A 14395-nucleotide genomic window follows, 5' to 3' on the forward strand; every position below is an offset into this window, starting at 1 on the left:
ATTAAATCATAAAAATATAAAATTCAAATACATATTGAAAAATAACTTTTCATTACTTTTATACCTTTATACAATTTTTTTTTAGTTGAAAATTATTTTATACATTTATACTTTCTATAACTGTATTACTATATTTTATCATAGTCTAATTTCCTTGTCTTTTTACCGACCGTGCGAGGGCTGTATAGCCAGTCAAGGTCGTTAAACACCACCACATATATATAATGATGTTAAGGATACAATGCCAGTAGTCTCAAACATTATAAAATAACATTTGGAAACTAAATTCTAATATTTGATGATCACAAAAAGTAAAGAACATAAGACTGTTACACAAATTTATAAAAATCTTTAAAAGTGCAATGAAATAATAATAAATAAGATTTAAAATGACTTAACCAAGTTAACATGCATTGATTTTTTGGTATCTTTGATATACATTATAAGAAAATGTACCATAAATACTAAAATTCAGCTCGAAAAAGTTCGTACGCGTTATGACCTGAGATTCGATTCTTCAATGCAGGTCATGACCTGCATTTTCATTGTCACAGGTTGACAGGTATGTGTAACTTTTGGGACAAATTATATCAAAATTATAGAAAACTTCATCGGCTCTAACTCAACATATGGACAGTTTTATGTTTAGGGCGTCTTGAAATCTTTTGACAAGTTCCGAAGAATGTAGGACAGAAAGTCACAGGACAAAAAGTCACGGACAAAAAGTCACGGACAAAAAGTCACAGGACAAAAAGTCACAATTCATTTTTTCTGATTATTTTCTTTGAATAAAAACCGCTTATTTCTACAAAAATATTTTTGTATTTTTCTTGAACTATTTTATATAAACCAACTTTGTTAACAAAATTTAACAAAAAAATATCAAAGATGATCAAATAATTGTTAAAAAAACAAAATGTCAAAGTGGTTTGGCACTTAAATGGCTTCATGGTGCCAAGAAATGTATCTTTTGCCTGATTAAAATTAAATAAATCGTGATTTTTCAAGTATAATGACACATTTCCAAAACTTTAATATGAATATATGTATTAAAAAGTAAATATTTCAAAATATTTCTCTTATATATTCAAACAATTGTCACCAAATTATTTGTGACTTTTTGTCCTGTGACTTTTTGTCCTATCAAATTTGTGACTTTATGTCCTGTGACTTTTTGTCCTGTGACTTTCTGTCCGTTTACCGTTCCGAAGTGCTAATTTTAAACCTTTTTCAGCTGGACCAAATCACTACTTTCCTTTAAAATTCTGGACCCAAATTTTTTTACAGTGTAATTTCACCCCCCTACTTGCAACTTGAGGCATTAAACATGGAGAAATAAATTTGGGAGGGGTATAAAAATTAATGGCAAGTAACCCACGGTCAACACTAGGGACTATATTTAATCAAAACAACTATAGGTCACTATACGGCCTTCCACAATGAGAAAAAACCCACATCATATTGCAAGCTAAAAAGGCCCAGACATGAAAAATGTAAAACAATTCAAACGAGAAAACGTACGACCTGATGTATGTACAAAACAATGAACGAAAAACAAATATGACATGCAGCCAACAAACGACAACACTGAGTTACTGACTCCTGACTTCGGACAGGCACATACAAAATATGGAGGGGTTAAACATGTTAGCGGGTGTCCCCCTAAAACCTCGGACAGTGGTGGATCAGCACAACACAAAAACAAACTGTACAAAACAATAATTGGAACAGGCAAATATATATTGTGGCGGAGTTAAACATGTTTGTGGGCGCCAAACCCTCCCCTAACCTGGTACAGTGGTGTAATAGCACAGCAGAAGAACAAACTTTAAAAATCAGTTCAAAAAGGCTTAACTCATCAAATAGATACAAGCGCTAAAACAACTAACAAAAACACTAAAGACACAAAGTAAAGATCCGATTAATAAAAAAAAAACATCTTTCGAAGGCAAAAATATCAATCAGTACACACCCAACATCTACTAATAGATTAAGTGTAAATAAAAGACGAGAAAAAACATGATCTTGTGAAATGCTAACATATAGATATCGGTAGAATCCTCTCATTTTCCTGGTTCATTGGTCAATTTTTATGTTTTGTGATTAGATTGATTTGATTTTTGGTGTTTTAACGCCACTTTAAAGCACCGCTTTTGGGCTATTTCGTGGCGGCCAGTTTTTATTGGTGCATGGAGGAAGCCGGAGTGCCCAGAGAAAACCACCGACCTTCGATAGGAAAACTGACAATCCTATTCAATAAAGATTGAAGTCAAGTGCACCCACACGAGCGGGGTTTAAACTCGCAACCTCAGTGTTGGCTGGCTAGTGATTACAGTAGTAACTTCTTAGACCAATCGGCCACTGAGGCCCTTTTTGTGATTAGAGCCGGTTCTTATATATATAAGTATAAGCAACAGGTCAACTATATTTGCTGTATTGAAAGATTGTAAGGTGAACATATCCGTCTGACAAGTTGTATCTCATTTTCATGGTTCATATTAGAGGGGGTAAGGGGTTTAACTGTTATGCTGTTTTGAGGCAATTTAATTCTTTGTTATCAGCTGTTATTCTGAAAAACTATTTGCTGTTAGCTGTTATTGTCTCATTCCTTGTTAGCTGTTATTGGACTTTTAGTTTTTTTGTTATCTGTTATTGTGAGAATGTATTTGCTATTAGCTGTTATTGAAAATTGGAATGTTAGCATTTTGACAGCCAATCTTCGTTGGAAAATGAAAATCATTGAACATTGGGGTCTTTTCACTTGTAATATGGTGGTTCAGTTATCGGAGGATTCCATGAACATATACATATCACGGATCATCTGACATCACATAAACATATTAATATCAGTCTGGTCCAGAATACCTGATGAGGATCATAGTTAAAGCCTATGTCCATACATCAAGTTAACTGAAACACCTTTTATATAATAAGGAACACAGACTCAGTTCTGTGATTCTTTTCTAAGAATACACATACTCTTTAAATTACAAGCATGTGTGTGTTTCTTTAAAGTAAAAAGTTAAAAGCTAAAAAAAGTATCCAATAACTAGATATAGACAATGTCCGTCTGTACATCTGTACATCCGGTACGTCCCATAGTTGGTTTCCGTTCTCGAACTTTAGTTTGCCTCAACCAAATCTTATGAAACTTATACACAAAATACAGATCAGATTTGAATTTTGGTGGCGTCACTTTAACAATTTTGGAGTTATGCCCCTTTACAAATGAAAAAAATGCTGAATTTTCCGTGTCCGTTCTCTAACTTTAGTTTGCCTCAACCAAATGTAATGAAACATATACAAAATGCTTATCACTACAAAACTCAGATCAAGTCAAACATTTTGTTAGTGTCACTTTAAACGTTCCTAAGTTATGTCCCTTTTTAACTTAATATAATATGCAAGCGGGGGCATCATCTGTGTCCCATGTACACATTCCTGATTTATTTTCTTATAAATCAAAATTTCTTTATGCAGCTTTTACAAAAACAAACAAAAAATGACGTCCAACTACCTGTTATTTTCAAAATATTTAAAAGAAATCAAAATCCTGTGGCCATGCACACCTCCATTATGTGTATGAACATCCTACACAATATTAAAGCTATAGTTCCAATAGTGTAGGAAGAGATAGCCGGACAAACCATGATCTCTTTATGCAGCTAGAACTAAAAAAAAATGACTATGTACAACTACCTGTCAGTTTCAAGATATTTGAAAAAATCAAAATCCAGTTGTCATGCACACCTTCATTATGTGGATGAACATCCTAAATATTAAAGTTGTACCTCCAAAACTGTAGGAAAAGACAGCCGGAAAACAATTTATCCTAATCCGGACGGACGGACAAACTGACAGAAAGACGGACATGGATAAGTTAATATGCCCCTCATCATTTTGTCGCGGGAGCATATAGATTCTACCACTGCATCGAGTGTAATACGATATTTATCCACTCGGGACAGTTAAATTTTCAAATTTAAAACGCGAGGCTTGCCCGAGCGTTTTAAATATTTAAAATTTAACTGTCGAGAGTGGATAAATATCGTATTACACGAGATTTAGTGATGGAATCTGTTTTTCTAATGATTTTCTAAAATTATGCAGGCAAACTTATTCCTTCTTCAAATGATCTGCAAAAAGATGTGTTCTTTCTATATGACGTCATCAGGCACGGTTGTGACAGAATATAAGTTCCCCAATATAATATTTCTTCCAAAGAACTAAGCATATGACAAAAGTTCTATTGGGAACTTTCCTCATATAATATTTTATCCAATGCTATAAGAAAATTTCCTTCACAAAGGATAAAATATTACATAAGGAAAGTTCCAAAATGGAACTTTTGTCATATGCTAAAAGTTCTTTGGAATATTATTATGGACAATGTTTTATATAATAAAAGTTCCAGGAATATTTATTATATTGTAAAAGTTCCAGGAATTTTTTTATATTTAAAAAAGCTCCAGGAATATTTGTTATATTATAAAAGTTCTCAGAATATTTGTTATAATATTAAAAAAAGTTCCAGGCATATTGGAATATTGGCTATTTTATAAATGTTCCAGGAATAGTTTAAAGCATGGTTATTAGATGATTAAAGTTCTAGAAATATTTAATATATGATCCAAGTTCTAGGAATATATACTACAATATCCAAAATTATTTCTAGCTACAAATGTATGGAAGTAAATTACCACTAAAGTACAGGCATTTTCATCTGAAATTTGTGGCCAACTTCATGCTTGACTAATGTATAAGCTAAACTTTCTAAATTGGTACAGACTAATGGACCATTTAGTTAAGTTAGTCACAGTGGAGTGTGCAGTAATAAAATATTAAAAAAATATATTTGTACCTTGTCTAGAATAAGAGCCATCGTTTAAATATGTAAAAAAAAATTGTATTCCTCAGATTCCATTCTTTGTATGTACTACATGAACAGGTAAATGTCATGTGAGGTGAACATTAATTAAGATCTAATCAGGTGTAAAAAATCAAATGAGTCTTTTTTAAAGGAACAAATATTATAAAACCATATGATATCTTAGTTCCAGGAAAATATCTTATGAAGGTGGAATTAATTAGGTCTTTTTCTGTGGAAAGAACTATTGTTTTTTTTCTGATTATTTTTTTTTCTTCCGCCTAATTTTGTTCTTGCGATAAACATTTGTTTCGCAATATTTCGCTTAGATATTGGTATATGATATCGAACAGTTTATGCGCTTTTGAAAATTACCCTGTGTAACCGAATACTTTTCTTTGTAGGAGTTATCTCCCCAAACACTGTTTTCCTTGTGTCCACTACTCCTTTCCCAACCGTAAAATATTACGACAAATTTATTTTATAAAATTGCTCATTATATCCTTCACATGATTTGTCCAATTTTGGCCGAAGCAATATGAACGCTCCATATGGGAGTTATTTCCCCTTTTGTATTTGAAATTTTGAAATGTAAACTGGAAAACCATAAGTGATAGAAACCTAGGGTCTTTTGATTTGAGATCCTTGGTCCCAAAAAATAAAAATAAGGTCAGGGTCAAAGGTCAAGGTCGTATTGTATATTTTTATTTTTGATTTCCCTATAACTTTGAAATGTTTATAGATACAGAAAATTTAAGTAGTGAAAAATGCTTGGTACTTCAAGGGGCAACTTTGTTACGTTATGACTGTATTGGTTTTACCATTATGTAAGGGACATAACCCCCATTTATGGTTTATAAAAAGCCATTATTAGGCAAAACTCTTAAACAAACGGTCCTTGACCCATAGGGTCTTTTGCAATGACATTGTGGAGCAATGACCTTGACAAAGGTCGAAAGGTCAAAGGTCAAAGGTCAAAGTCATGTACTAAGAGGCAAATTATGTGATTTTCGCACTATTTAAAGAGTTTTATGTGTGTTTGAATTCCAACCAACCAACCAACCAACCAATCAATCAATCAATCAATCAATAAAATCAATCAATCGATCAGTGCATGCATGATTCCGTCTCATGTGTTTAATATGGGGTCCAAGATCGCATTTATTTCTTTTCCGCTTGTTTCAAGAAACATATCCAACGTGTTTAACCAACCAACCAACCAACCAACCAACCAACCAACCAATCAATCAATCAATCAATCAATCAATCAATCAATCAATCAGTGCATGGATGCTTCCGTCTCATGTGTTTAATATAGGGTCCAAGATCTCATGTATTTCTTTTTCAAGAAACCTATCCAACGTGTTTAACCAACCAACCAACGTGTTTAATCAACTAATCAACGTGTTTAACCAACCAACCAATCAATCAATCAATCAATCAATCAATCAGTGCATGTTTCCGTCTCATGTGTTTAATATGGGGTCCAAGATCTCATTTGTTTCTTTTTCGCTTGTTTCAAGAAACCCTATCGAACGTGTTTAACCAACCAACCAACCAACGTGTTTGATCAACTAATCAACGTGTTTAACCAACCAACCAATCAATCAATTCATAAATCAATTAATGCGTGTTTGTTTCATGTGTTTAATACGGGGTCCAAGGTCTCATTTGCTTTTTTTCGCTTGTTTTAATTGACCCTATACATGTTTAATTGATCAACCAACCAACCAATCAACCAACTTATCAATCAATCAACCAACCAACCAATCAATTAAACAACTAATCAATCATTACATGCATGCATACATGTTTCCGTCTCGTGTGTTTAATACGGGGTCCAAAGGTCTCATTTTTTTTTCGCTTGTTTTAAGAGACCCTATCCCAAGTGAATAAATTATAAACCAACCAACCAACCAATCAAATATGTATGACATTTTATTTATGACAGTATATTTAAAAAAAATAGGGAAGGAAAAAACTCAATTATTCAAGAAAAATTCAATTTTAATATTGTTCTTACATCTCTTCTGAAAAAAAATCCACATGTTCTCTGAAACTACAAGTCCAATCGACCTAAACATTTGCAGTCAGCAGGGCATACATGTACAAAAAGTTCATAAAACAACGGGATGCAGCTACCTCTCAAGGATTTTCATAGAGAAAAGAAATGGCAATGCCGGAAAAATCGCTTGCTAGGTCCGTAAATCTCAGTGAAATCCTACAATAAAATGTCCGCTCCTAGATTGAAATACTAATCTGTGTTACAAACAGGTGCTGAAAAATGTACATTATCAGAAAATAATCCTAAAATGTGTTTTAAAATTACACCGGATCAATTAAATCCAAAACATGCACTGCTGGTGAACTGTGATCAAAAATGTCAATTTCCTACAATGACAAAAGAAATTACATTGTGTACATTCCATCTCTATACATGTCTGTTCAACGTCCCTACCTGAAAAGGAATAAAAATAAAAAAAGTTTTCGTTATTATAAACCCGCGTCACGTGATGTCTCCTCGATCTGGCGCGCGCGCTGTACCTAAAATAAAATAAAAACTTTCCAAACTAAACATGAAACTTCTCCGGTAACAATTATAATATAGACCCCATACAGAAACAAACAAACAAACAAACAAACCCCCCCCCCCCCCCATTCAATCAATTTCAAAGGGGGAAAGTCCGCCTCCAATTGCTTTTTAAAAGCAATTGATTTATATTATTATGTAATGTTTGTTCCCAAGAACTTTTGTTTTCTGGGAAAAGATAAACATTGGTTGGACAGGTGTTCATTGTTCCGGTTGTCTTCATAACTAGTTATGCATGGACCTGTTTCGTAACAAATTCCCCAGCGTTAATATCTATTGAGAGCACAAAGTCAGTAAAATACTAACGATTACATGGTTGTTCTGGTGTAAAAATCAATACAACAGCAACCCAACGACACATATATCTAAAGATACCAGCAACCCAACGACACATATATCTAAAGACACCAGCACCCCAACGACACATATATCTAAAGACACCAGCAACCCAACGACACATATATCTAAAGACTCCAGCAACCCAACGACACATATATCTATAGACACCAGCAACCCAACGACACATATATCTAAAGACTCCAGCAACCCAACGACACATACATCTAAAGACAACAGCAACCCAACGACACATATATCTAAAGACACCAGCAACCCAACGACACATATATCTAAAGACACCAGCAACCCAACGACACATATATCTAAAGACTCCAGCAACCCAACGACACATATATCTAAAGACTCCAGAAACCCAACGACACATATATCTATAGACACCAGCAACCCAACGACAAATATATCTAAAGACTCCAGCAACCCAACGACACATATATCTAAAGACACCAGCAACCCAACGACACATATATCTATAGACACCAGCAACCCAACGACACATATATCTATAGACACCAGCAACCCAACGACACATATATCTAAAGACTCCAGCAACCCAACGACACATATATCTAAAGACACCAGCAACCCAACGACACATATATCTATAGACACCAGCAACCAAACGACACATATATCTATAGACACCAGCAACCCAACGACAAATACATCTAAAGACACCAGCAACCCAACGACACATACATCTAAAGACACCAGCAACCCAACGACACATATATCTAAAGACACCAGCAACCCAACGACACATATATCTAAAGACACCAGCAACCCAACGACACATATATCTAAATAAAGAGGTCAACATACAGTGCTAAACAATAGACAATCGTCTATACAAAATGTCAAGCTCTTAATCGTGCCGAGTCTAAATAAAGATGTAAACAAACAGTGTTAAACAATAGACAATCGTCTATACAAAATGTCAAGCTCTAAATCGTCCCGAGTCTAAAAAAACAGGTCAACATAAGTGTTAAACAATAGACAAACGTCTATACAAAATATCAAGCCCTAAATCGTCCCGAGTGTGAATAAAGATGTCAACATACAGACTTAACCAATAGACAAGCGTTTATACAAAATGTCAAGCTCTAAATCGTTCCGAATCTAAGTAAAGAGGTCGACATACTGTCTTAAACAATAGACAAACGTCTATACAAAATGTCAAGCCCTAAATCGTCCCGAGTCTGAATAAAGAGGTCAACATACAGTCTTAAACAATAGACAAACGTCTATACAAAATGTCAACCTCTAAATCGTCCCGACTCTAATAAAGAGGTCAACATACAGTCTTAAACAATAGACAAGCGTCTATACAAAATGCCCAACTCTAAAGCGTTCCGAGTCTGAATAAAGAAGTCAACATACAGTGTTAAACAATAGACAAGCGTCTATACAAAATATCAACCTCTAAATCATCCCGAGTCGAAATGAAGAGGTAACATACAGTCTTAAACAATAGAAGTTCTTAAAGGTAAAAAAACGGACGAAAAGAGAATACTTTGACGTGGTACTTTGATTGAGATACGTGTGGCTTTACTAGTTCTTAAAGGTAAAAAAGGGACGAAGAGACACTACTTTGACGAGGTACTTTGATTGAGATACGTGCGGCTTAACTAGTTCTTAAAGGTAAAAAAGGAACGAAGAGAGACTTCTTTGACGAGGTACTTTGATTGAGATACGTGCGGCTTATTAAATAACTAGTTCTTAAAGGTAAAAAAGGGACGAAGAGAGACTACTTTGACGGGGTTCTTTTATTGAGATACATGCGGTTTAACTAGTTCTAAAAGGTTAAAAGGACGAAGAGAGACTACTTTGACGGGGTTCTTTTATTGAGATACATGCGGCTTAGCTAGTTCTTAAAGGTAAAAAGGAACGAAGAGAGACTACTTTTAAGACGTATTTTGATTGAGAAACATGCGGCTTAACTAGTTCTAAAAGGTAAAAAGGAACGAAGAGAGACTACTTTGACGAGGTACTTTGCTTGAGATACATGCGGCTTAACTAGTTCTTAAAGGTAAAAAAGGACGAAGAGAGACTTGACGAGGTACATTGATTGAGATACTTGCGGCTTAGCTAGTTCTGAAAGGAAAAAAAGGGACGAAGAGAGAATACTTGGACGAGGTACTTTGATTGAGATACATGCGGCTTAACTAGTTCTTAAAGGTAAAGAGGGACGAAGAGAGACTTGACGAGGTACTTTGATTGAGATACTTGCGGCTTAGCTAGTTCTTAAAGGAAAAAAAGGGACGAAGAGAGAATAGACGAGGTACTTTGATTGAGATACATGCGGCTTAACTTGTTCAGAAAGGTAAAGAGGGACGAAGAGAGGCTACTCTGACGGGGTACTTTGATTGAGATAGATGCGGCTTTACTAGTTCTAAAAGGTAAAAAAGGTACGAAGAGAGGCTACTTTGACGAAGTATTTTGATTGAGATACGTGCGGCATAACTAGTTCTTAAAGGTAAAAAAGGACGAAAAGAGGCTTCTTTGACGGGGTACTTTGATTAAGATACGTGCGGCTTAACTAGTTCTAAAAGCTAAAAAGGAACGAAGAGATACTACTTTGACGAGGTATTGTGATTGAGATACATGCGGCATAACTAGTTCTTAAAGGTAAAAAAGGACGAAGAGAGGCTGCTACTCTGACGGGGTATTTTGATTGAGATACATGCGGCATAACTAGTTCTTAAAGGTAAAGAGGGACGAAGAGAGGCTACTCTGACGGGGTACTTTGATTGAGATGCATGCGGCTTAACTAGTTCTTAAAGGTAAAAAAGGGACGAAGAGAAACTACTTTGACGGGGTACTTTGATTGAGATACGTGCGGCTTAGCTAGTTCTTAAAGGTAAAACAAGGAACGAAGAGAGGCTACTCTGACGGGGTACTTTGATTGAGGTACATGCGGCTTAACTGGTTCTAAAAGGTAAAAAGGAACGAAGAGAGACTACTTTGGCGAGGTACTTTGATTGAGATACACGCGGCTTAACTAGTTCTAAAAGGTAAAAAGGAACGAAGAGAGACTACCTTGGCGAGGTACTTTGATTGAGATACGTTCGGCTTAACTAGTTCTAAAAGGTAAAAAAGGGACGAAGAGAGACTACTTTGACGGGGTTCTTTGATTGAGATACATGCGGGCGGCTTAACTAGTTCTAAAAGTTAAAAAAGGACGAAGAGAGGCTACTTTGACGGGGTGCTTTGATTAAGATACACGCGGCTTAACTAGTTCTTAAAGGTAAAGAGGGACGAAGAGAGGCTTCTTTGACGAGGTTCTTTGATTGAGATACATGCGGCTAAACTAGTTCTTACAGGTAAAAAAATGGGAGAAGAGAGACTACTTTGCCGAGGTACTTTGATTAAGATACACACGGCTTAACTAGTTCTAAAAGGTAAAAAGGAACGAAGAGAAACTACTTTGTCGAGGTACTTTGATTGAGATACACGCAGCTTAACTAGTTCTTAAAGGTAAAAAACGGAAGAAAAGATACTATTTTGACGAGGTATTTTGATTGAGATACGGGTTGCTTAACTAGTTTTTAAAGGTAAAAAAATGGACGAAGAGAGACTACTTGGACGGGGTACTTTGATTGAGATACTAGTACATGCGGCTTAACTAGTTCTTAAAGGTAAAGAGGGACGAATAGAGACTACTTGGACGAGGTACTTTGATTGAGATGCATGCAGCTTAACTAGTTTTTAAAGGTAAGGAGGGACGAAGAGAGACTACTTTGACGGGTTATTTTGATTGAGATACTTGCGGCTTAACTAGTTCTTCAAGGTAAAGAGGGACAAAGAGAGACTACTTTGACGAGGTACTTTGATTGACATACATGCGGCTTAACTAGTTCTTAAAGGTAAAGAGGGACGAAGAGAGGCTACTTTGACGGGGTACTTTGATTGAGATACTTGCGGCTTAACTAGTTCTTAAAGGTAAAGAGGGACGAAGAGAGGCTACTTTGACGAGGTACTTTGATTGAGATACAAGCGGCTTAACTAGTTCTTAAAGGTAAAGAGGGATGAAGAGAGACTACTTTGACCGGGTACTTTGATTGAGATACATGCGGCTTTACTAGTTCTTAAAGGTAAAGAGGGACGAAGAGAGACTACTTGGACGAGGTATTTTGATTGATTTACATGCGGCTTAACTAGTTCTTAAATGTAAAAAAGGGACGAAGAGAGGCTACTTTGACGAGGTATTTTGATTAAGATACGTGCGGCTTAACTAGTTCTTAAAGGTAAAGAGGGACGAAGAGAGGATACTTTGACGGAGTACTTTGATCGAGATACCTGTGGCTTGGCTAGCTCTCAAAGGTAAAAAAGGGACGAAGAGAGGCTACTTTGACGGGGTACTTTGATTGAGATACGTGCGGCTTAACTAGTTCTAAAAGTTAAAGAGGGACGAAGAGAGGCTACTTTGACGAGGTACTTTGATTGAGATACATGCGGCTAAACTAGTTCTTACAGGTAAAAAAATGGGAGAAGAGAGACTACTTTGCCGAGGTACTTTGATTAAGATACACACGGCTTAACTAGTTCTAAAAGGTAAAAAGGAACGAAGAGAAACTACTTTGTCGAGGTACTTTGATTGAGATACACGCAGCTTAACTAGTTCTTAAAGGTAAAAAACGGAAGAAAAGATACTATTTTGACGAGGTATTTTGATTGAGATACGGGTTGCTTAACTAGTTTTTAAAGGTAAAAAAATGGACGAAGAGAGACTACTTGGACGGGGTACTTTGATTGAGATACTAGTACATGCGGCTTAACTAGTTCTTAAAGGTAAAGAGGGACGAATAGAGACTACTTGGACGAGGTACTTTGATTGAGATGCATGCAGCTTAACTAGTTTTTAAAGGTAAGGAGGGACGAAGAGAGACTACTTTGACGGGGTACTTTGATTGCGATACGTGCGGCTTAACTAGTTCTAAAAGGTAAAGAGGGACGAAGAGAGGCTACTTTGACGGGGTACTTTGATTGAGATACGTGCGGCTTAACTAGTTCTTAAAGGTAAAGAGGGACGAAGAGAGGCTACTTTGACGGGGTACTTTGATAGAGATACGTGCGGCTTAACTAGTTCTAAAAGGTAAAAAAAGGGACGAAGAGAGACTACTTTGACGGGGTACTTTGATTGAGATACGTACGGCTTAACTAGTTCTAATAGGTAAAAAAGGGACGAAGAGAGACTACTTTGACGGGGTACTTTGATTGAGATACGTGCGGCTTAACTAGTTCTAAAAGGTAAAGAGGGACGAAGAGAGATTATGAACCATTTCTACTGGAATCATTATCTTTTCCCGTTTTGAGTATTGAGTCTTGGATATTTTAATATTTATTTTAATACCGTTTCAATAAAAAAATTGTGTGTGCCACAAACAAATATTTAACAAGAAAACCAACTCGAATTCTTACTTAAATTCACTGGACATTGCTGTTTTAAAAATGGAAGCAGTATTACAGTTTTTTTTAAAGTTCTGGACGCGCAATTAAAATTTATTGAAGGACGAACTCAAATTAAATACCTCAAATCATAACTCGAAGTTTAACTTTCAACTTGAAATGCGACTCTAACTCGGAGCTTAAATCGAAGTGTAAAAAACGAAACTTGAACTTATTAATAAACTCGAACTTTAGCTCGATATCTATCTTGAACGCGAAGCATAACTCCAATTTTAACTCAAACTGCAACTCGAACGTTAAGATCCGCTTGTGTAAAGTTCCGTGTACGTTGTTTTAGCAGCAATGTAGGGACCCCTGTTATTTCATAGTACGTAGGACCTCTCTCCCCCGTGTATCCAAATTTTCCTTGTACAATGGGTGTTGTAAAATTTTAAACTACCGTCCTTGAAGAAGTGGCTGTATGTAAAAAATGCCTCCACACTTCAACCCAACTTTATCAAGCTGCAGACCAAATATGCGATCATTCCCTTTCCATAGAATAGAAGCAAAGAAAAGTTTGACGACATATTATCTTTTACAATATGTGTTGTAAAATTTCAAACTATATACATATACGGTTGTGACGTCATTTATGAACTACGGTATGTTTGGCAATGGAGATACGTTCTGTAATAATTGTTGTAAGGGAGCTACCATTTTATTTCTAAGGGGGGTGAGAGGAAGGCTAAGATGAAAAATTTTGTCCTGCATTTTTTAAGTGTAATCTCTGTCCTGCCTTTTTATTTTTCACTCTATTCGGTCCCCTACCCCCCCCCCCCCCCCCCCCCACCAACCTCCCACCGGTTTTTTTACTGAAATTATTCCACAGTCACAATTTTTTTTCACGTGAACCAAAGACGACTGAAAACCCTATAAAACTAAGTTTTAAACGAATAAATATGTGCATCTTACAAACAAGTTTAAGAGCTAAGATGCAAAACGGTAAAAGATATTTTTGGAAATATGTTAATAATTTTCAGTTATGATTTATCAACATGATCAATTAGTTGTTGCTTAAAACGTCCAGTGGCAAATATTTAATACATATTCAGAACGAGAAACCATCAGTCCCAAATAGGTAGGCCGGTCGGAATGAAGGACGGGAAACTTGAACCCCTTACGAATTTGTTACG

The 14395-nt window shown here is 35.8% G+C and overlaps 1 protein-coding gene across 1 annotated transcript in view; it reads left to right on the top strand.

Moving 5' to 3' along the window:
* The window catches only part of LOC139497229 (uncharacterized), a 308105-nt gene that overhangs the window by 147284 nt on the left and 146426 nt on the right, over positions 1-14395 (top strand). The gene's annotated exons all lie outside the window — the stretch shown is intronic.

The sequence above is a fragment of the Mytilus edulis genome, chromosome 12 (assembly GCF_963676685.1).
Source record: "Mytilus edulis chromosome 12, xbMytEdul2.2, whole genome shotgun sequence".
In the NCBI taxonomy this organism is placed as follows: domain Eukaryota; kingdom Metazoa; phylum Mollusca; class Bivalvia; order Mytilida; family Mytilidae; genus Mytilus; species Mytilus edulis.